This window comes from Nomascus leucogenys, chromosome 22a (genome assembly GCF_006542625.1).
Source record: "Nomascus leucogenys isolate Asia chromosome 22a, Asia_NLE_v1, whole genome shotgun sequence".
Classification (NCBI taxonomy): Eukaryota; Metazoa; Chordata; class Mammalia; order Primates; family Hylobatidae; genus Nomascus; species Nomascus leucogenys.
In genome coordinates, this window is record NC_044402.1 from 6,433,164 (window position 1) to 6,453,736 (window position 20,573).

The 20,573-nt window shown below is 41.1% G+C and overlaps 1 protein-coding gene across 5 annotated transcripts in view; it reads left to right on the top strand.

Moving 5' to 3' along the window:
• SETD3 (SET domain containing 3, actin histidine methyltransferase) overlaps nt 1–20,573 on the top strand; it is an 85,264-nt gene that overhangs the window by 46,747 nt on the left and 17,944 nt on the right. The gene's annotated exons all lie outside the window — the stretch shown is intronic.

Genomic DNA, 20,573 nt, shown 5'->3' on the forward strand with positions numbered 1-20,573 from the left:
TATTCTTTTTGAAAATTTCTGTATAGTTTCTCACTGTACGAATGTACCACAGTTTTTTTATCTGTTTCTTCTGTCGATGGACATTTGGGTGGTTTCCAGTTTTTGGCTATTACAAGTGAAGCTGCTAGAAGTAATCTTGTGTTGATCTTCTTGTGGACGTATACATTCATTTCTTCTGAGTATTCTCTTGGGAGAAGAATTATTGGGGTATTGAGTGGTCGTATATTTAGCTTCAGTAGATGTTGATAAACTGTTCTCTGAAGTGGTTAAACCAATTTACACTCGCACCAGCTGTCCACAAGCATCCTAGTTGCTCCACTCCCTCATTAGCACTTGGTTTTTTGGGATATTCTGATGGACATGTAGTAGTATTTATGGTAATTTTGATTTACTTTCCTTGATGGCCAATGGTGCTGAGCTGTTTTCATTCGCTTATTAGCTACTTAAATACCCTCTTTTGGGAAGTGCCTGTTCAAATCTTACGCTCATTAAAGAATTTTTAAGGCCGGATGCGGCGGCTCACACCTGTAATCCCGGCACTTTCAGAGGCCGAGGCAGGCGGATCATGAGATCAGGAGATCAAGACCATCCTGGCTAACACGGTAAAACCCTGTCTCTACTAAAAATACAAAAAATCAGCCGGGTGTGGTGGCACGTGCCTGTAGTCTCAGCTACTTGGAAGGCTGAGGCAGGAGGATTGCTTAAACCTGGGAGGCAGCGATTGCAGTGAGCCGAGATCGCACCAGTGCACTCCAGCCTGGGCAACAGAGCGAGACTCCATCTCAAAAAAAAAAAAAAGAACTTTCGAAATATATATTTTTTAACTCAAGATATCTGAAATATCCATTAAACATGTAATTAATATAAAAATTATTAATATATTTTACACTGTTTTTATAAGTGTTTGAAATCCAGTGTGTATTTTGAGGATGTATATTACATTATATTACATTATTAATTTGTAAAATTGTAAAACACACATAACATGAAGTTTGCCATTTTAACCATTTTTAAGTGTACTAGTGTCATTTATTGCATTCACAATGTTGTGTAACCATCACCACCATAGAAAATTTTTAATCCCCCCAAACAGAAACTCTGTGACTGTTAAGCATTAACTCCCCATCTCCCCTCCCTGCCATTGCCTGTCTTTAACTTGGCTTTTTCTTCTGCATTTTGTGATTATCTTCTAGTTTGTGGTTTGCCTAGTCACTTTCTTAATGATATTATTTGATGAATGGAAGTTCTTAATTTTAACAAAGTCTAATTTATCAGTTTTATTTTTTAAAGATAGTGCTTTTTGTGTCCTTTATAAGAACTCCTTGTTTAGCCCGCCGGTTCTCCACCAAGAATGACTGATCCCTTGGGGGAATAGAGACATTTTAGCTGTCACACCTGGGCCTGGGGTGCTATAAACACCCTGCAAGATACAGGACAGCCCCACAGCAAAGAGCTGTCTGGCCCAGAGTGTCAGCAGGTTGAAGCTGGGAGCCTCTCAGCATGAGATGGTGAGAGTGTTCTTGTGTGTTTGCTACTGGAAGCATTGTTGCTTAGTGTGTCACTGTTACGTCTGCATCCATCTCTTCTTAATCCTTGTAGATGTGATGAGAAGAATTTAAGAGAAATCTTAGTCATTCCACATCTGTGCCCTTAGACTTTTGTTTAGAACAAAGCTCAGTACATTAATTATGGGAGCTTTATGTGGACCAGCATATGGAACTGAAGTTTTGCTTTTTGGTGGCTTAAAAGCAATACTTAAAAGTATGAATATAAATGGCTTGGCATTTGCAGAAACTAGAGATTTTTTTCTCACTTTGATTCAATTATTAAGAACTTGATTTAGCGTTTTTGTCATTGTTGCTTTTTAACTTTCAGATTAGAATTGTAATGAAGACTGAAATACTGACATTTTTTCCTGCACAAAATATTCAGTTCAGAAAATAAATGGACTCTAAAGCATGCTGTTAATTTTTATCAGGACTCTTAACGGGTTCTTTGCACTCAGTGGCATGATTAACTAACTGGACATTTGCCAGATAGAAGGGAATTTGTCCTTTAATTTTTTTCATGTAGTTCAGTGTATTTTTACTTGTCAGGTCTCCCATAAAACTGACCACTTAAATATACGAATCTTAGTAAAGTAGGTGGTGGCATTTTAGGGTAGTTAGAGGAGGGGAAGCAGTACTTTCAGAAGAGGTGTTCTTGAATGACAGCTGTCATTCAAGATGGATCATGATGAAGAAGTGGTGTTAGGAAAACTTCTGTGTATTCATGACCGTGTTGAGCAGATTCATAGTATTCCTGAGTTAAAACTGACTTGTAATAAGAATTTGTGGTGGTAGAGTGGTCATCCAGTGTGTGTGTGGGGATGGCAGTTGCTTTGCTGTGTGAGAATGACCCTGGCAAGGGAATCAGTTGCTCTAGGTTTAGACGCTAGGGTCTTGTTTTAAAATCCCTATTATTGTAATCCCAGCACTTTGGGAGGCCGAGGCGGGCAGATCACCTGAGGTCGGGAGTTCAAGACCAGCCTGGCCAATGTGAAGAAACCCCATCTCTACTAAAAATACAAAATTGGCTGGGTGTGGTGGCATGCGCCTATAATCCCAGCTACTCAGGAGCTGAGGCAGGAGAATCACTTGAACCCGGGAAGCGGAGGTTGCAGTGAGCTGAGATCGTGCCACTGCACTCCAGCCTGGGCAACAAGAGCAAAACTCTGTCTCAAAAAAAAAAATTCCTACTAATGCATGTTGCTATTTTAGGCCGCTGCTGGCTCCCTCTTGTACTTTTCTGCGTTTGTGTGAATGGTGTGCACTAGAGGGAGTACCAGAGTTGGAATCAGAACTCCTGCGTTTGAGTCACAGCTCTGCCTGTAAATCACCAAAGGGGTGGCAGGTCACTTGGCCACAGTTTCTCCATGTGGTAATGGGGTTGCCAATCACTGCCTTAGGTTGGTATTGGAAAGATTGGATGAGAAGTATGAGAGTACTTCATGAAGTATAAATATTCACAAAAATGTAAGGGACCCACTTGGTGGAAATATCTATTTAACAAAATCCCTATTATGTGTTATATTTGTGCAGAGACAGCTCTTGAGGTGGTTAGGTGAAGAGGATTGGAATCGCCTGTACTTTCTGGTTGGATGACCTGGGGCAGGGCTTTTCTGGGCCTTTTATCTGTAAAACGGGAGTGATGGCCTCTGTGTGGTTTACATTTGTTAATACATAGAAGATGCTTAGGACATTTTATTGTGTCTGGCACACAGTAGGCACTCAGTGTTCATTGTTACTTTTATTGTTACTGTTAGATTAGAGCTGATTTCAGTGAGTGAAATTTAGGACCTGCCCCATTTCTGCACATACGGACCAGTCCGCTGGACCCAGGTGAGATTTGTCCTGGAATATTTAGTCCTGGTTGCCAGCCCTTTGTGGGCAGGTGGGCATGGTGCTCGTGGAGGGTCTGCTGTGAGAGGAGAAGGTGGCGCCTGGGCTCAGCAGTGCCAAGTTCAGTCACTCGCTGATGCATCACCTGCTCCCTCTCCCTCATTTCCTCAGTGGCACCACGTGAGCGCCTAGAGGCCTGAGAGCAAACTCCCTTCCTGGCTACAGTTCCTAGCCTAATGTTTGGCACTTGATAAACGTCTGTTGAATAAATGTTCGTTATTTGCAGGTCAGGTCAAAAGGTGTATTAGATACCCTGAGGAACAAGTAATTAATATAGCTGGAGTCTTTGGTGCTGGTGTCAGAAACCTTTGACTTTTTTCCCTATTTTAAAAACATGAAATTATTTTTGAATTTTAAGTCATATATACATGGAATAGAAAATACTAGAAAATATAAACTAGCATCAGGTAGAAAATTAAAGCTTCACATATTCTGTTTGACAGGGTTTCAGTGACCCAGAACCTCAAGTGGGCAGATCTGGATGGGCCAGAAACCTCAGTGTGAAATTCAGCTTCTCCCAGACTCCACTCCCATTGTGCATGTGTGTGTGCATATCTGTGCACCCAGGGCAGGGAGGGCTTTATTCAGAGAGCAGAGATCTTTCTTTACTCTTTTCCTCCTCGGTGGGAGCCAGTGCTAAACTTGGTTCCTGGATTCAACTCGAGTGAGCATAAGTCACCTGGGAAACTTAAGGAAAACGCTGTTTCCTGGGCTTCCCTCTCTGGGCCCGTCAGGCCCATCTTGAGCCATCAAGGCTGGGGTCACTCCCCCTCCCCTCTCGTTTAGTGGCTGGGGATAGTGACTGCTTGTCTTTGGACCCACTTCAGAATATCTTACCATTTCCTCTATACTTCACAGTTTTCATCTGTTTCGAAGAACGAAAACAGGTGTGTGGAATTGAGGAGACCAAAATAAATTCTTAAGCATATAAGGTAGGCCTTATGGAGGCCTTAAAATTACTTGATTTTCATAAGTAACTTTGGGACTTAAAAAGATTCAGATGGGTTTCTATATTAGATTTGCTTCTGTTCAAGACTCCTGGTGTTGAGGCACCTCTTCCTCACGTTTTAACTAGCCAGTGTCTGTTTGGAGTACAGAGCACATGTTTCAAAGAACTGGGATATATCCAAAAGCCATAAATTTAGGACTGAAATAGGATATTAGTTATCAGATGACTGAGTGAATGCTGAACGTAAATGGAAACAAAAGAGACAAGAAATGGTAACCATATTAATGACAATCATGAAACAGACCAAATGCCTCGCGCCCCAAGCAAAGTCTCTTGCCTCCCGTTTAAGAGAATCAGGGTGCTCTGTTTATGTTTAGGTTTCTTGGCTTCTTTCCATTCCATCTCAGAGTTTCCCCTGTGTCTCACCAGTGCCCCTTTTCTTCACTTTTCTTTTCTTGTCCAGCCTGTGCCCTTGGTGGTGTGATACCTCCTGTGTCTGTGTTCTGTCACTTACTTCCCCTCCCTTGTGTCTTTCTTTCTTCTTCATCCTTTTAAATCTTCTTTTTTTCCTGCAAATATGTTTGGTTCCTGTGAACAGAACAGTTCAGTGCAGAAAGGCACTAACATTTACTGGGTGCCTGGATCTTGGAGTGGAGATCCCATGGAGCAGGGGCACAGGCAGCACCCAGGGGGCATGCAGTGAGTGAGAAATGACTCCTGGAGACACTGTATTATGGCAGATTCCAGCGCATCTTGACTAATAGTCATATGTTTGTGTGAATTTTTTTGAGAAGTACACCCAGAAGTTCATAATTAAAATTTTGTTTTTCTTTGCTTCTTAGAGGCTTAAAACACACATTTATTATCTCATAGTTTGTCTGGGTCAGAAAGTGAAGCATGGCTTAGTTGAGCTGTCTGCTGCAGGGTCTCTCTCAAAGCTGCAGTTAGGGTGTGGTCTCATCTGAAGGCGTGACTGGGGAAGGGTGCCTTCCATGCCCACTCCTGTGATTGGCAGCAGGCTTCAGTTTGTCAGTGCCTGGGTTTCTTGCTGGCAGTTGCTAGAGGCCACCCTCAGTTCCTTGCCACATCAGGCCCATAGATCTTATCAGATTCTCAAACTTCACCTACCCCCTCCCCACATTTTCTCACTTCCTCCATCACTTGTTTTGTTTTTCTTTCTTTTTTTTTTTTTTTTTTTTTTTTTTTTTTTTTTTTTCTTTTCTTGCAGTTCCTCTCAGTCACTGTTTTCGTTTCTGTCTCTCCAGGTTTTTGTTTTTAGTAGACGGTTCACGTGTCTCCTTGATCGTGTCAGTGGGTCAAGCGTGAGCCCCGGCCTTTTTTTTTTTTTAGTTCATTCTGTCGCCCAGGCTGAGTGCAGTGGCATGATCTCGGCTTACTGCAACCTTCACCTCCTTGGCTCAAGCAATCCTCCCACCTCAGCTTTCCGAGTTGGTGGGACTACAGGTGTGTGCCACCACAACTAGCTAATGTTTGTATTTTTTGGTAGTGATGGAGTTTTGCCATGCTGCCCAGGCTGATCTTGAATTCCTGACCTCAGGTGATCTGCCCTCCTTGGCCTCCCAAAATGCTAGGATTACAGGCGTGAGCCACTGCACCCAACCCCTCCACCACTTGTTTTGATTCATCCGTTGGCAGATTACTTTTCCTAAATGCTGAAGACAGGGGGTGCTCAGTGTCTATGAAGTCCTTGTTCCTGGATGGATACTAACTTACTGACACCTCTCAAGTGCCAGCCATCTCTGGTAGTAGGCGTTGTCTTCATTTTACATGTGAAGTAACAGGCCAGATGGGTAGCACTGCTTGGGGCCCCATAGCTAATACTCTAATGCTCCTGCTGTGGGCACTGTGCCACCCTCTGCAGGGCCTCATGTGTTGGGACTGCACTGGCATTTCACCTTTTCATCCCTCTGTGTGCCTGTTGATTCTGCAAACCCCAGCTGCTCAGCTTCCCTTAACAAGCCCTCCTTTCCCTGCCTCTGCCGTTTCCGGTACTCTCTGTCTGGGATGTCTCCCTTCCCACATGGAAAATCCTGCCCATCTTTAGAGACTTAACTCACATGCCACCTCCTCTGTGAGTCATTGCCAGATCCCCCTCTTCCCGACAGTGACTGCAGCCTCTTTTCTGAATTCCAACACGTGTCCTGTATCCTGGTGTGACACATCACAGTTTGCCTGTCTGGGCTCCCTGCTCCAAAGTCGTTAGCTCCTTAAAAGCAGGGAACTCATCTTGCTCATTGTCCCCCCACAGTGCCTTGCACACAGCAGACACACAGTGCAGGTTTGGGGAGTTGATGGACGAAGCTTTGCTAGGAAGCTTTAAGATGAGATTAAAGTGGCTCTGAAGCTGCAGAAATGTGCATTAGTACATCGAGGATAAAATTATACCACTTTGTGCCTTGGCCTCCTTTATCATTTTCTATAAAATAATAGCTATTTTACTTTGATAACTTTTTTGAGATTAAGCAAAATCTTTCTTGAAAGTTTAACACCTGTTCCTTTTCCTACTTTTTTGCAGATATAGTTCATCCTACAGTTTTCACACTTACTCACAAGAGTAGCACAGTAAATATTACATTTATTTCATGATGTCCTGTTTTTTAAAACATGGACATATATTTTAAGCAGTTAAAGGCTAAAAGATGTGGTTATTTTGGTTATCCTTATGATGGGGTAACTTATTTTCACTGAAAGTCAGTGGGCATCTTCCAGTCAAATGGAGAAGTTGTCTGTTTTGTAATCCAAAGGTATGTTTTCCTTGTCAGCATCAAGTGCACCATTAAGTTTCTGTGAATAATTGGAAGTACTCAGCTTTATTTTTCGAGCTAAAAGGTTAATTTGCAAAATGACCACACTTGGGAAAGTTAGCAGACTCGTCATAGGAACATGACAGGAGGCGCTCCGGATGCTCCCCAGTTGCCCCCCACGCTCTCTTCCCTGCCAAGTAAAACCCTCACATCACCGCCTGCTTCTCCCTGTGTCTCCACCTGAATTACTGATTGCAGCATGTGGGGCATGCAGTGTGGGGGAGGCAGAAACGGGGGGAGTAGGTAAATACGAAAGGCAAGGCCTCTGCCCTCCTTGGCCGAGCGAGGTGTAATTGGGCACTTTGGAGGCTAGGATGATCCTGAACCTAGGAACTGAACCTGGGAGCTTGCTTTTCTGAGCTTGGCGGGCCGTTCTGGTATGAATTTAAATATGCTCCCACCTGGGAGAGGACACCTTAAAAAATAAATAAAGGGCAAAGTTTAAAGGAAATCTACACATCGGTCAGTGATCACTACTAGATGGTCAGTCTCTTACTTTTCTTCCAATCTACGATTATGACTTCTGGGGAAAATAGGAAGTGGCAGTGGTGAATATGGAGTCAGTTCGTGTTTATCAGCACCTTCTGTTTGCCAGGTCCTGCAGGAGAGCTAAGGACTCTCTGCTGGGTCCCCTTCTGCCCTCTCCCCACATTCAGGCCTCAGCTGCTCTGCTGCTCTCCCTGCTCTGCACACCCCAGCACCTGTTCCCTTTTGTTGGTTCCTTCCTGTTTGCGACTGTTTGTCAGTGTCCACCATCCAGCAGATGGGAAGATCTGTGAGGGCAGAAGCCAGGTCTGTCTTGCTGCCTGGTTTTCCACTTCACTCAGTGGGTGCTCTGAATATTTGTTGAATGAGTGAATGAATGAATGAAATCCATGAAGCAACTCAGGAGCAATTTCATGTGGCATAAACCAGAGTGCTGCGTGATATTTTGTAGACTGCATGGGTTAGACATTTAGAGGTCACTGGAGGTCATATGAAGATTTGAAGGCAAAGGAATCTTAAACCTTGTCTTAGGATTTGGCTAAGTGGAATGGGGGGGTGGATTATTCCAATAATTAGATTATTATTCCAGTCTGGAAAGTTGTGAAAATGTGTGTGTTTAGGGGAGGGGGGTTTGAATTGTTTTCCACATCAAGTTTTTTTAGGGATTAATAATCTAAGATTACCTCTAGGTTAATGCAACAACTTGTTTTTTTTAGAAATTAAAAGGTAAATAGGAAAAATAATGGTCATTTTGCTGAGCATAGAGTCTTAACTGACAAAGCTAATGATCTAGAAAAACCTATGTTGGAAAATGTCACTTTATTATATGTGTCTGGAAGTACAGATGGGAAAACAGATTTTTTTCTTTTTGCAGTAGATTCATTAAGTGCTTAAGAAGAGATTCTCTTCTGTACCATCTTCTACAGCCTGAGTAATTGGAGGCTAAATCTAAACTCCACATTGTCTTATGTCTCTTACAAAAGAGGTAGCTGGATTGCTATTTTCTAACACTTAAATGGAGGTCCATTTCTAGGCATCTGCCAGTGCCTTGCTTAGAGCGAGATAATCCCTTCTGCAACTGCTGTGTACAAATCGAATATGGCAGAAACTAAAGACTAATAACAGCTGATGCCTACTGACTGCTTACTGTTTGCTGAGAATGTTCCACTGAGCACAGAAACCCTAGGCACTTGCTCCAGGTCTTCCAGGTTCAGAGCTGGCGCCGGGCTTTGCAGGGCTAGATGCCAGGCAAGTGCTCTAACCACTTTGCTCTGCTGGGCCACACGGCAGCTCCCAGTGCCCGCTGTCAGGCCTTTCGTGTTATTGCATGCGCCTAACTCCTTGTGGCTCCTACTCTAGGAGAGTTAAAAACCAAGGTGTGCACGTGGGTGGCGGAGTTCCTGCTTGACCCGCTGACTTTGGCAAGATAGTTGGCTAACCATCTTGTAGAGGGTAGCACTCCTTAGTTCAGCAAACCTGCTAGAGTGTTATTTTGTGTGCCAATGCAGAAATTAACCATTATTATTTGTTGTCCTGTTTCTTTTGGTCTGGTGCAGTTTAATTTAAAAGAAGTAGGGAGAAGTGGAACTAGTTTGCCGTGATTTAGTCCATCAGCCCTCCCTCTGGACTGCCTCATCCCTCCTGCTCTATGAGGCACCCTCCGAAGCCCCGTGTCCTCCCCACCATCCCCTTTCTCAGCTACTGCTCCCGGGCGCTGAGTGTTGTGAAGTTTCCAGGTGCCATAACAGTTAGTGCAAGGTGAGTCTAGCCCTCTCAGCCTGGCCGGTGAGTCTCCTTCCTGCCTGGAGAAAGGCACAGTTGTGTCTTACTGGCTTCTCTCTCACTTCCCTGGGTACAGATTCAGGATCTCTGTTGTCTTAGCTCTTCCTTGGCTCCCCTCATTCCTGCACTGCTGAGAAAACTGAGACCATGTGACAAGAACTTCCTTTCCTTTTGTTTCTGCCTGAGTTTCTTATGTCCTCCTCTCCTCCCCTCCCTGTGAGGAAGGGTCCCCCTTTGCGCTAAGGGAAGCTCTGGTGCCTGGTCAGGAACTCTGGTCAGGAGCTCGGAGACACTGGCCCTGTGCTTTCGCTCTTTCTTTCTGTCCTGGCTTTATCCCCTTGGTTTACAGACAGCCCCCATGCCTTTGAGATGATGTCCTGTCTTTCACCTTTAATCACAACATTTATCAAGAACGTTCCACACTGAGTTCTTCCAGCCCCAGCAGCCTGTCTCTCCCCACCCTGAAGTATGATGCCCTCTGGGAGGGCCTGGGGTCTGGCTTCTCTCCTTGCGCAGTCTCCTCATCCTCTCCACGTTCCTGCTTTGTTCTTCCTGCTCTTCTGAATCTCCGGGCTTTCCTGACCCTACCATTCCTGTCCCCTGAATGTAAGAGCTGTCCAAGTTTCTGGGCTCAGAGTAGGGAGTCAGCTGACCTGGATTTCAAAACCCAATTCTGAAGTCTTTTCTCATCTATGACTATAGTCAAACATCTTACAGTAAAAGATAGCTTAAGTCAGTCTGTTGGATTTCCTGCATTCTATTCCAAGTGGACAATTTAATAATTACCTGTTTTCTAGGTAGTGCTTAAAAGATCTGCGCTGATTAAACTATTCTTTCATTGAAAATTTGTTTCCAGAAATTGAATGCTCCAACAAAATGGTATCATTCTTAACAATGTGAGATAGTATTTCCTCTGGAAAAAAAAAGAGAGTGAAATCCATTTTACCACCGTTGATCAGTAGAGCATTTAATTAAGAAAATACAAGGCAAAGTATGATTTTTATGAAAAAGGAAGTAATCAGACTTGAATTTTCTAACTTGTGCTACTTGGATATCCCTTGGCTGTTCTTATAAGAGAAACCAGGTACAGGTGGGTGCACTCTGTGTGATTTGGCCTTGCTTCTTTGTTCTTCCAGATTTTACCCCCTGTTCAGTTTAAGACAGAGTGTAACTTTAACAGCACTTACGGAAGTATTGTGAATGACTTTTTTTCTAACATATCTTAATGCTAATGGAGAAATAGCAAGTACTGATGGCATCTTAGTGCCTGCCCTTTTTTTTTTTTTTTTTTCCTTCATAACAGTGTGTAAGAGCCTTCTGGTACCTATTTTGGACTCCTAATGAAATGAGAAAGGCAATTTTAAAAAATCAACTGAAGGTAATATGAAATAGTTTTGCTTAATAACAAACCTCTCAGGTACTCTACCCAAAGGTATGGAGATTTTAAATTACGTTTGGTTATTCAAGTGTCTTGACTTACTATATAATACCATTCTGTTTTGACTCTAATAAATTATAATCCTATAATACAGTTCGTTGCAGTTTTAATGGGACATTTTACTAGTAATGTTAAAATATTCGTTTTATTTGTCAAATTTCAGGGTAATATGTTTGAGGGTTCCCTTCTCAGAGGATACACAAAAAGGTTACTTAGATTTTGAGAGCTATAGCTCTTTCTCAGTGACTGTATATTATAAACAAAGAAGTTTTGTTACTTCCCGCTGAAAGGCCTTTACACCTCTCCGCTGTAGGTGAGAACAGTAATTTGGCTCTATCTAGAACAACCCAGGGACAGTGTTGCGGATTTTCTCTTTGACTGGTACCTTTTGAACACTCTTTGAGCGTGGGGAATAGAGAAAAGGAGGGAATATGAATAACTGGAAACTGCTTCCCTCAAGTAACAGCTTCCTGAGGTGGAGGAGCAGAGCCAGCGCATCTGCGACTTGCTGGTATCCACAGACCCTCTGTCCCCAGGTGCCTGGGGGGCTGCGGGGCTCCGCAGAGCCGCACACTGAGCCTTTGATGGGGGAAGGGGTTTTGAGCTGTGTTTTCTCCCCTGCATCCCCACTCCCCACTCCCCTCCTTTGTGACCAGCAGCCGGGTATGATACAGCAGGGACCTTTACCTTAGATTTTGTTATCAGTGAGATTTACCTAAGTAAACTCCTGGCAGCTGGTGACAAGGCAGTGTATGTGATGTATGGATTTAGATGGTGCTCTTGAGAATGTGGCTGTCTCAGGCTCAGTCAATTGTGGCAGTCCTCCTAAATCAGTGGGATTGACTTATTACATCAGGATTTGGCTTGTCTTTGTTAGAACCCCAACAGTTTACAGAGAAGGGTTCTCAGATTCTGTGGTGCACCCCTAGAGCTCATTCCTCGTGAGCTCCTCACAGACTACTCAACTTCCTTTAGGCTTAAAAGCAGAATGTTTAAGGGACCAAAGTTCATTTCCCTAACAACATGACAATAAGGAGAGTTGAAAGTAGCCAAAAAGATAATGCTAGTATAATAACTTGATATACTGGTTTAATGATTGGCAAAGCTGTGGGGTGTCTTTGAGGCTGTTAAGAGTTATCATAAAAATGATAGGAATTCCAGATGATGGAATAGTGGAAATTGTTGGGACATCGATGTGGCATAATTCTAGTGAAGGAAATGCCAAATATGACCTCTCTCCTACATGTATTTGATACATATGTTTTCTGGACCAAACTTCTTCATGTGCATGGTGAACAGAATTAGACCAGGTCATCTAAGTTACCATCCAGGACTGAGATTTTATGACCAAAGACTTACAGCTAAACATGGTATTCTTTCTGATGGTGCGGGAAATAATAGACTCACTGTCTTAGTTTTGCTAATGTTGCCTGCCTTTAAACTTCATAATGCCGTTTATAATACCTCTATGGTGAATTTTAAATGAGAACAGTAGTTACCAAGCATTTTTCTGGAATTTCACCAAGCAAAAATATATTGATTTTATTAGACTTTATAAGACTTTATTTATAAAAGTAGGACAAGTAGATATCCTCTGCCTTGAAGTAAACTCCAGAAAACTCTTGTCTGGGTTGTTACCTAGCCTCGTCATTTACTAACTGGGTAAACTTGGGTACGCTTTTAATGTCTCTCTCTCTCAGTTTCCTCATCTGTAGAATGAGGCTAATAAGTGCCATTTCATAGGAATTGAGATGATTAAATTATATGCACATAGAGTTCTCAATAGAGTGCCTGGCACAGAGCACTCAGCAAATGATGACTGCTAGTGTCTGTCTCCCTCTCCCACTCTTTCTCATGGAGATGACAGAGAGCTTTCTTATATACCAAGCTGAGGTCATGCCTTTCTAGGACAGGAGTTTATCTGCATGTTCTGAATGTCAGTTACCTTATAAAGGAAGTTGGTTTCATTATGGTGGTCCCAACATTCTCTTGTAAATGACTGATTACTCTGATCATGCTAGATTGACTCATTTAAACAGAGTCCAAGGTAGTTATCCTGAATTATTGAAAACCAAAATTGCTGAAATTAAAACAATATATTATGAAACTGGCGATAATACATAATTCTAGCCTGCTTTTTTGATACACTCTAGCCTGCCTATAAAATAATAACAGTTTTTACCATTCAGTTTATTTCTAGTTTATTTAATAAGATGGAGGAGTTGGAAGTATATATACCTTTTGAATAAGCATTGATCGCTTGGTGGAGTTGACTTTTTGCAGACCAGAGAATGAGGCTTGGTCATGGTTTAGAGTCCTTAAGTCAGTCAGCAGATTGAGATGTTGGGGGTGGGGGTGGGGAGACAGGTAGTGTCAAAAGGCAAAGACGCGAAAGATTTACTGTCTTTAAAGAAGACAGCAGTAGCTTGTCTGCAACACCCCCGTCCCCCCCCCCTTCCCCCCGCTTTTTCCAGTGAGGAAATGGCAGCACAAGTGGGTTGGGCAGCATGCTTCGATGACCTGGCAGGTTCCCAGCCTCACCTCTTCGAAGGCTACGTGCTTGGGGTGAGTTGGGGGTGGGGGGAGATTTGGTGACCATTTGGTACAGAGGACTGGTGGGCTTGATCTGTGTTGTTTCTCTTTGGATTCTTAGAATAGAGCTTTCTCAAATGTGTTTAAAGAGAGATTTGGGGAAAAAAATGAGAAGATTCTCTGACCCCTAGATGGTAGAAGAATATTCTGTTCATAAGAGGGAACATAGGATAGAAGGATGTGGAAAACTGTGTTTTTTGAAGCCTACAGTCACTGCCTTGGTGTGGCAGGGGTGCCCACATGGGCTGGAGCTTTCCGAAGAGGAATGTGGAGATCAGATTCCCCTGGGGTTGCCAGTCCCTGGTGCAGCCTCTCAGCAGCACCTTTGAAGTCATAGCTTTCCTCCGCTGTCCCAGGAAAAAGAGTAGAAGTGTATCTTGTCACTTGGAGAAAGAGGATTTTTTTGTCCCATTCCAGCAGGTGTAATTAAAAATAAATTTTAAAATTCTAAAAAAGAAGAGGAATTCTTTGAATGAGGCACTGAGCAAGGCACTGGGGACTCACAGGTGGTCAAAGAAGACATGGTCCCTGCCTTGCTGAGCCTGCCTGTGGGGACTGGGCGGGGAAGAGATGCTAATCAAATGGCCACAGCGCGTGCAGCTGTGAGGGGCAGACTGAGGCCAGCGTGGGAAAGGCAGGAACAGGGCAGAAGGATCAACAGGGACCTGGAGACTGGAGAAGGTGGCCCGGAAGAAGAGGGATTTGCACGACCTTGTGTACCGTCCTTTTGTGGTTTTTTGGTCACTTACTGTCTTCACTGCTAGGCAGTACCTCCGATGATATCAGTGATGTACAGTGCCTTCCACTTTGGATGTGCTCAGGAAATGAAATATATGTTGAATGAATGAATTTCTAGTTTTAACCTATCTTCATCTTTTTTTCTAAGTCAATAAGTATTTGTTGAGTAATTGACGATCAAAAATGTTGATGGATTGTGACTAAATTTGGTTCATAATTGGTTGCCCATCATAGAGTATACAAATGGTAGCTAATAAAAAGGTTTTTAAACAGACGTATCTTTTGCCATGTTTCAACAAACTTTAATTAAATTTAACTGGATGTAGATTATAGATTCAGTGTCTTCCAATGGGAGAAAAAGTTCTTCCATCATAATTTTATAAATATATTGAACAGTGTTATTTCTCCACTAATTTCATTTTCTTAATTTAAATTTTTTAAATTATAAGGTAATACATATCTGTCATAGAAAAATTATATATAAGCGAAAGGCAGAAAATCTTAATTCAATGTGTATTGATGTATTTAAATTTTTATTTCATCATACTGAGTGAATTCAAGGAACTTTGTGATGAAAAATTCCCTGAAGAGTTGGATATAATCTGTGCTTAAAAATAAAAGTCTTAAAAATTGATTTTTTTTCCCTCAAGAGCTGAACATGTGGACCATGTTTTGATTCTGATTTATGGTCATCAAAACTAAATTTTCAATTGAAGAGATACTTTGCAATTTGTCATTCTGTTAAACTGTATTATATCCACTTAGAAGACGGGTTGATCAGCCTCCTAGAAACTCGCTGTCTTGCATGCTGCTGCTTATGAGCCTTCATTTGGGGTTAGAAAGGGGAAACCTCAAGGTATTTAGTGTAAATTTTTCTCCTGCCTGCCATCTTTTCCATCTTTGCAATATTCAGCTTTCTTCTTTTTGTTTCTCTTCTCCCATTTCTCCTCACTCCGTTTCCTTCTGGGGATGTCCCTCTTCTTACTCTCTGTCTGGTCCCATTCTCTCTCTGATTGGTGCAGTATTGCTTTGAAGAGGATTCGGGGGTCTCTGTAGGCGTATAGGATGGGCTGATGGAGCTGTCTCTTGCACCTCCGCTTTCTCCTTAATTTTTACAAAGCACGTGTATTTGCCGAGGCCATGGATCCACAGTGGGCCTAGGGAGGATGCCACAGGCTGTCCTGCCCAGGAGTTTGTCAGACCGGAGGTCTCTTGGTTATATGAGATAGGGTCACATTTCTGAAACTTACAAAATTGCATCCACCCTAAAAGGCCAAATGTGAGAGTTTGTGACTGATCTCATTCTTGCAGAAGGAAGTAAAATGAAACCATCACTGGAGTTAGGTGTGTCTGTTCCTGGCTAATTAGCCCCTGACTATCTCTTTTAATGTATGCTTAAGGAGTGAAGCAAAACACGACCCAGATGGATTTTAGTCAGAAAAATTTAATTGCATGGCATTATGGTTTTTTATCAGAACAAGCTAGGTACAACTTCTAAATTATATTTTGTCATTTCTGATACTATAGTCATCAAACAGGGCAGAGTCACTGAATTCTTCCATAAATATATTTGAAATTAATAATTATGCATTATGGCAGAATGTAAATTCTTTAACATACAGTATTTAGAATCATTTCTATGAGCAACTTTCCTTTTTGTATAGTTAAATGCCTCATTGAAGGTGATTAATATATTCAACTTGTTTTTCTTTAAGTAAAAATCAGTCTGGGTAGAGAATTCTTTAGAAAAGTAAATATCTGATTTTGAGAAATGTTTGTGTCTTAGAGGCCACTTGTGTGTTCTAATATTTTTTTTTCTTCAGAGCATTTCGATTCTTTAGGTTAAATATGGTCTTTTGAGAATTGTTTTAGGAAATACCTCTCCATGTATTTATGGAAATACCTTTATTTTATTTTAAAAATGCTTATTGTTAAATGTTTAAAAAACATGAAAAACAAAAAAACCTTAACTCAAATGTATTTTGTTCCTGTGCAGAGCTGTTAATGTTTCAAAGCTGTTTCACATACTAGATGTTTCTGAATTAGGGATTCACATAATAATGAATTCTGCTTATTTTGGTTCTCCACAAAGGTTTGTTGTATGAGCTTAAAATAAGCCTGCAGCTGATTTGTGTAACACATATTAACTGTTTGTTTAGTTTAAGTGCATGTCTGTATCTCTCGTTTCTGATCACCCTGGAACATTTGCATGCCGCGCAGCAGCCATCTTCTTTTATACTTTATTAAATATCTGTCAATTATAAATATCAAGGTTTTACATTAATGTCAAGATAGTACATCAAAAATTCATAGAATATGTGACTTTTTCCAAGGGTATTTAATACTTAATGCATTTGTGTCATTTTTCTTTCCAGAGATATTGACAGGTTTTATTAAGTGTTTGTTAGGGAGATTTCATTTTTATCAAGGGACTATAAAGAGAAGCTGCATGCTAAATCAATTTTTTAAAGCCAGAATATTGTTCATTTTTTCATCTTCAAACACTTATAATCCATAGATTTTATTTAAATTTCTTCTTGGTTTATTTTTGTTTTATGTGAGTGATAGTTCAAGACAGAACTTTAATAAGGATCAAATATGCTGACTGTAGTGGTTTTTAATTTCCTTAAGCATAGCTACCAGACCCATGCAATATGGTAAATTCTTCAAAATGTCATACTTACATATTTAGCAATATTGCTCTTTTTTATTGAAGCCAAACAAACAATTTTAGATATTAATCTTTCCCAAACATAGTGATTATTTTGTACTCGGTACAATATTACTGTGTCTCACATGGAATGCCTCCTTTTGCTGGAAGAGGGAAGGAGAAGAGTGCGTCCCTGGGTTGCCTGGCTCTGTAGTGCTTCAGGCCTGATTATGAGCCACAGCGATGGTTCATTTCTCCATCTTCATATATTTATTGTGCTCAAGAAAGTAAAAATATTAATCACTTTAAAAATCTGGAGAAAATCCGTGCATTTATTGGGAGGTGTGGGCTGAGGGGAGGTAGCGCTTCAGGAGACCCCATCGCCTGCTGCTGCTGGGCCACCGGTGCCTGAGAGGCCCTCTCAGTGTCGTCTTTCTGACAGTGGCAGGCAGAAGCCTCCCAGGAACCCTCCTTACCCATCCCGTGTGTGTCTGTGTCTCGGAATCTACAGTTACAATTGGTTTGGAAGCTAAAACCAATTGGCTGCAGAGAGTACGTTTTCTGTTTTAATTGTACATTTTTATTTTTAAAGTGCAAGCTAGGAATGTCTTCTAGTGAAAAGGCTATTGCAATCAACAAAACCTTTATAAGCACCACTTTGCTTCATTAAGTGAGGAACGCTCAGTTATCCTTTGTATAACATATGAGCTTAAAGATTTTCATCTAAGGATATTTTAGGAACTTTCCAGTAACTTCAGATTAATAATTTTTGGAAGATGTGTTTTAACTTGGTCTTCAACAGGGAAAAAGGTTTTTTTTTTTTTTTTTTAATACAGTCATTATCTGAGCTTAAATGAAAATTGTTTGGGATAGACATTTGTCTTATCCTTGTTCACTTCTTCAGAATAAGTAAAACCATTTATTTTCAAAATTAAATATTTTTAAATTATGAATATTTTTGATATTTGAATGTCTCAAGATTCTTATAAAACTATTATATAATAGTTTTTAGAGATAGCAGAGATTTTTCTTTTTAGAAACCAAATTTTACTTGGGTAAAGCTGAAGTAGTAGCTGTTTTTGATAAGCCCAGTTTTTGGTTTACAGTAAGTTGCTTTAAAGGCCTTGCCCTGGGAAATATCAAGAACTCTGCGACTGTAATCTACTCTCCCAAGATGCCAGTAGGTGGCGGTAGTGTCATAGTAATGAGAGCTCTGTGGAGAGAAAGTTACTTCCTTTCTCCGTTAGTGTCACATTTTGCTTCAGTGTCACTGTTAAGTGCATGTGTCAGTGGCAGAATCCTTTTTTTAACCAGAATTATGTACAGTGTGTACACCCTATTTCTTAATAAGATAAGAACAACTATTTCTAACAGATTCTGCAAATATTATGTAACCATGCAGCCAAAATGATCTTCAAAATTAATCTGAAGAGTGCAGTGACACATTTTTTTCTTGAGTTTTTTTTTTTTTTTTTTAATGATTTCATCAGTACTGTGAGCATGGACTTGTATGTTCGGTAAGAAATGTGTATGAATAGCAGGAAGAGAAACATTTTGAAGAGTTAATTTTCCGTCTGTTGATGGAGATTACCCATGTTTGGATAGTTGTGTAGGGTCCAAGGCTACTTAAAGAAATTTGAGAGTTAGAAGACTCTTCAAGTTATTTTTAGATTTAGCATTCCAGTTTTGAATATTGTCATCTTTTCTGCCATTTAATAAGTCAAACTTCTTAGTGGGGGTTCCAGATTTTTAGACTTAGACATTTAGCATTGGAACTTACTAACTTTCTACAGTTTAATTCTACAGTTTAAATAAAATACATAAAAATAATAAAAACAACACTTTGCCACTTCCTAGAGTATGAAAACAGGCATGATGTGCAAAGTTCCCAGTTGATCGGGTAATGCGAAGTTTCCTTTTATTGCAAGTGAAAGGAAATTTTAGCGATGGAATTCCTTTTCTTTACACTTTTGAAGTTTTTTTGTGGTATTTCTTGTGATCAAGTTAGTTTTTAGGGGAAAGGTAGTTCTTATATGCCAGTTTATACTTTAGTAAGGAAAGACCTGAACGCTGATGTGGTTAAGTTTAATAATAATTAAATGGAAAACATTTTTAGGACTCTTAGAACATAACCTTGTATTTCATCTGTTACAAAGAAAAGGGAGTGAGAAGCTTCAATCCTGTAGGATTCTCACCTGTCTTCACCATGTTGGTGACCCTCCCACCCCCCTCACCCCATAGGATTTCCACATGTTCCTGTATCAGCTAGAAAATGCCCCTGGACAGTATATTATTTTATATGTTGACTTACAATATGCCTGCATTAATTTCATTTTTATCACAGAACACATTTTAAAAAATACGTGAACAGCTAGCTGGGCCTGGTGGCTCACGCCTGTAATCTCAGCACTTTGGGATGCCAAGGCGGGAGGATCACAAGGTCAGGAGTTCGAGAGCAGCTTAGCTAATATGGTGAAACCTCGTCTTTACTAAAAATACAAAAAAAAAAAAAAATTAGCTGGGCGTGGTGGCACGTGCCTGTAGTTACAGCTACTCGGGAGGCTGAAGCAGGAGAATCCATTGAACCTGCGAGGCGGAGGTTGCAGTGAGCTGAGATTGTGCCACTGCACTGCAGTCTGGGCGACAGAGTGAGACTCCATCTCAAAAAAAAAAAAAAATTATGTGAATATATTTTGACATTTCTTCCAAAGGGTTAAAACTGGGCTAAAAGACTCAAGGGGAGAGTCGGGCACCTGGGAACTAACACTCAATTGGCAGCCTTTTGTAATACATGATTTGCCTAAAATTGCGCACTGAGCACAAGCTTTTGTTTTCTAATTGATTTACGGTTTTAGCTACTTTTACCTCATCCCCTACTGTCCTGTGTAGGGTGCCAGCGAGTACATTACAGTGAGCGATGATAAATTACAGTGAGCGATGATAAATTACAGTGCACTTGTGATGCCAATGCGTCAGGAGTGAAAACTGCAGGCTACATGGAGCTTCCTGCATTAACAGTGGTGCGGAGACCCGGCTTCAGCAGGATTTCATTTGTATCTCAGAAATAACCATTTGTTCATTTGATCACTTACTACAATCTGTCTATCAGACCGTAATTGAAACTGAAGATCAAAATTGTACTGTTAACAGCTTTTAATTTCTTATTTGAGACAAAGTTTTTAAGTGCTTGAAAGGCCTAAGGTGGGGGACATGGTGAAGAGAGAATATGAAATCTATATAATTTTCTCATAAAAGTGAAGTTTTAGTATTTTTACCAAATGTTCTTTTGTCCAGGAAAGAAGTAAAATTCAAATATGCTGATCTGTTTTGTCGTTATCCTATGTGTTTGTGAAGTTATTTTACAGTCTCGTAGACCTGCACTTCTCCTGATTTTCCGTGCTTGATCCGCATTTGCCGTGTATATGATTGATGTGCGAACAACAAGTTGATTCCCATCAAATGACTTAAGTCAGAGAGAAATGAAAGAGCTTTTAACCAATTAGAGTGCCTTTAATTGTTCCTTTTGTTGACATGGGATTTGAACCCTCTCAGAAGGCCTGTGCGGTACATCATGGCATGAGGTGCAGAGTGGGGCCAGGACGGACCTGGCTTGGGCGGCTCCGCGTTTCTGCTTAGATCCAGTGCTTATCGCGTGGGCATGCCTGCCTTTTGT